The sequence below is a fragment of the Gossypium arboreum genome, chromosome 13, assembly GCF_025698485.1.
Source record: "Gossypium arboreum isolate Shixiya-1 chromosome 13, ASM2569848v2, whole genome shotgun sequence".
Classification (NCBI taxonomy): domain Eukaryota; kingdom Viridiplantae; phylum Streptophyta; class Magnoliopsida; order Malvales; family Malvaceae; genus Gossypium; species Gossypium arboreum.
Genome location: NC_069082.1, coordinates 43935705 through 43939589, shown reverse-complemented (window position 1 = coordinate 43939589; position 3885 = coordinate 43935705). Strand labels below are relative to the sequence as shown.

General features: G+C 36.1%; 1 non-coding gene across 1 annotated transcript; it reads right to left on the bottom strand.

Moving 5' to 3' along the window:
- Positions 1 to 3216: 3216 nt before the first annotated feature.
- Positions 3217 to 3323, bottom strand: LOC128287591 (small nucleolar RNA R71). The gene has a single exon (XR_008278291.1). It is a non-coding gene; the product is annotated as a small nucleolar RNA R71 (small nucleolar RNA).
- Positions 3324 to 3885: the final 562 nt, after the last annotated feature.

Below are 3885 nucleotides of genomic sequence, written 5' to 3'. Positions count from 1 at the left end.
CAAGTTTTTTCTTTATTACCTCAAAAGCTTGGATGCACTCTTGATTAAATATGAACGATGTTTCATTTTGTAGAAGTTGATTTAATGACTTTGAGGTGTGGAAAAGTCTTTAATAAATCACCCATTGAAACCAACATGACTTAAGAAAATTTTTACCTCACGAATCGTCATGAGGATGGGAAAGTTCTTGATGACTTCAATTTTTTCTTTGGCCACTTTCAACCCTTTCTTTGATATTTTATGTCTTAAAACCAACCCTTCTTTTACCATAAAATGGAAATTATCCCAATAAAATACTAGGTTGGTTTCTTCATATCTTTACTTTCTCAAGGTTATTTAGATATTCTCAAAAGGAGATACATATTAAGAAATTGTCCATGAATACATCTAGACCTTCTTCCAACATGTCGGAAAAATAGCAATCATGCATCTCAAAGGTTGTCGGGGCAATGCATAATCCAAATGGTATGCACTTAAAAGCATAAGTACCAAAAGGGCATGCAAAAGTGGTTTTTTTATTGATCATTGGGGTGTATGGGGATCTGATGGTATCTAGAGCATCCATCAAGGAAATAGTAATATTCTTTTCTGGCTAATTTGTCAAGCATTTGATCAATGAAGGGAAGAGGGAAATGATTTTTTTGTCCCATTGTTAATTTTCGATAATCAATGCATACCCTCCATCCAGTTACTGTCTTGGTTGGAATTAACTCATTCTTCTTATTTTCAACAACCGACAATCCTCCTTTCTCTGGGGTACATTGTGTAAGACTCACCGATTCACTATAAAAAATTGCATAGATGATACCAACATCCAACCACTTAAGTAATTCTTTCTTACCACCTCGTTCATGGCTAGATTTAAATGTTGCTATGCTTTTCTACCACTAGTTTTTTACCTTTTTCCAATCTAATCTTGTATTGATATAGTGTCGAGTTAATTCCCTTAATATCTACAATGGTTCATTTGATTGATTTGTTGTGTATTTTTAGCACGCTTGATAACACTTTTTCTGTGGACAACCCTGTGAAAATAATTACGGGCAATGTATTCTACTCTCCCAAGTACCTATATTTTAGATGATTAGGTAAAGGTTTCAATTCCTGAATAGGTGGTTTGATAATAAAAGGAACCATTTTAGTTGTAGTTGGATTTACCTGTTCTAGTTGTTCCTTAATTTTACCCCACTAGTCAAATTGAAGTGCTGATGAACCGTAATTTATACATATTATTACCCCATGTTTAACGCATTTTATGGATGATTTTCCATTAAAATTGGCGAATTTGATGCTCCTAATGCTTTAATTTTATGTTTTACACTTAGGAGAGCATAGGATAGCGAAAAGAACGAGAATCGGGCCAAAAAAGGAGAAAATGCGCCAAAGTACAAAATCAACACGGCCTGGACCTCCTCACACGGGCAGACCATACGGCCGTGTCAATTTGGTAGGCTCAAGCACGGCTTGAAGTAATTGCACACGGGTGTGTCCCTGCCGAGCCCAAGTTGAGTGTAATTCAGAAAAGGCTAATTTTAAGGGCTTTTAGACATTCCAAAAGCCTATAAATATACCCTAGAGAAGGAAGAAAATGAGGATAGAAGAGGGGAGTAAGGAATTACTCCAAGGAAGCCGATTAATCCATCTCAGAAGCCGGATTCATCATCAAGACTGAAGATCTCTCCTCAATTTTCCTTCAGGAGTTTTGGGTTTTCTTTATGTTTTGTATTCTTTATCATTCTGAGATGTTTTCTTATTTAGTTATGAACTAAATCCCCTAAATACCTAAAGGGAATGAAACCTAAGATGAATCTTGTTATTATTTTCTGAATTGTATGATAAATATTTGACTTGTTCTTAATTATGTGTTCTTAATTCTTGTTTTGATATCCCAGGATACTGATTCAAGATAAGCTCTTATTCAGAGGAGGAATAGACCCTGTTTAAGAGTACATTTTTCATAATTAAGCGGAGTTGATTGCGTGCCTAGACATAGGGTGACAAGATTTTGCTGGATTAGGGTGAAACCTAATAAGGGGATCCATAGATCGAGTTAATGCAACTCTAGAGTGTTAATTAGAGAAAAGTCTCGATTATTCAATCTAGGGATTAGACGTTATTAGTCTTGAATAAGGATATTTACATAATTTAGGGATCTCTACGGGACAAGTTAAATGAATAAATCGTCCGATTCGGAGCCAGAATAACAAGTACAGTCTGGGTGAATTTTTGCTTAGGTATTGTCTTCATTCAATCGATTTTTCCAAAAGTAATTCCCCAATTCCATTCTCTGTGCGTTCTTAGTTTAGATAATTAGTTAGTTAAAATAAAAACCTCTTTATTCTTAGGCTAGATAATAAAAAGACAGTCATTACTAGTACTTTTAGTTCCTTTGGGTTCGACAATCCGGTCTTGCTAAAACTATACTACTGTTCGATAGGTACACTTGCCTACATCGCGATAATAGTCAGTTCTAGAACGAGTAATTATAATCATTTAAAACCTATCACGAAGCCATTGCCGGGGAACTGAAATATTAGGAACACTCAATTTTTATTACTTTAGACATTTATTTTTCGTGCACTGTAATTTATTATTATTATTTATTAATTTACATTTTCCTTCTCTTGGCAGGTTTTTATAGTTTATGACTAGAATAAATCCATCAGGACCATTACTTTTTGATGAAGAAATCGATCGTACAGTTCACAGAAATCAAAGAGAAATAAGGCGAAGTTTAAGATACACAGAGAATTACCAAGAAGACGATACTCAACCCCCAACCGAAGAGATAGCAAAAAACCAAGGCAATCAGCTACCTCCTGCAATTGCGGTTAATCAAAATCCTGCTCCACGCACTACGTATGATTATGCTAAAGCTTCTTTAATAGGAACTGAATCGAGCATAGTTAGACCTGTTGTAGCTGTAAACACTTTTGAATTAAAACCTAACACTATTCAAATGATACAACAATTTGTTCAGCTTGATGGTTTGCAGGATGAGGATCCAACGCTCATTTAGCCAACTTCTTAGAACTATGTGATACATTTAAAATTAATGGTGTCTCTGATGATGCCATTTGTCTTCAGTTATTACCTTTGTCATTGAGGAACAAAGCTAAACAATGGTTGAACTCGTTATCACGAGGGTCAATTACTACTTGGGAACAAAAGACCGAAAAATTTTTACTAAAATATTTTTCGCCGGCTAAAACAGCTAAATTATGTAATGATATCTCTTCTTTTGTGCAGATGGCTTTAGAAACACTTTACGATGCATGGGAGAGATACAAGGACCTTTTGAGAAGGTGCCCTCACCATGGGTTACTGCTTTGGCTTCAGGTTCAAACATTCCATGATGGCCTGAATCCTTCGACTCGACTAATGGTTGATGTAGCTGCTGGCAGAACCATCAATAATAAAACACCTGAAGATGCTTATGAGTTCATAGAGGAGATGTCATTGAATAACTATCAGTGGCAAGTCATGAGGACAAAGCCAGCAAAAACAGCCAGTGTTTATAACGTCGATTCAATCACCATGCTCTCTAATTAGGTAGAACTCTTGAATAAGAAAATTGATGGTTTCCTTAGTTCTTCGCAGGTTCACCCAGTAATGCAGTGCGAAGCAAGTGGAGGTGGAACAAGCCATTCGAAATTCCAACCTTATGGCCACAACATGGATAACGAGCAATTAAACTACATAGGTAATAATCCTCGACCTTAAAACAATCCATATAGTAACACTTACAATGCAGGTTGGAGGAACCACTCCAATTTCTTGTGGAGCGGTCAAGGAAATCAAAGACCACAACCACCTCCAGGCTACCAACAACCACCCTACCAACAGAAAAAGAAGCCTAAACTTGAAGAGATGCTCTCAAAGTTT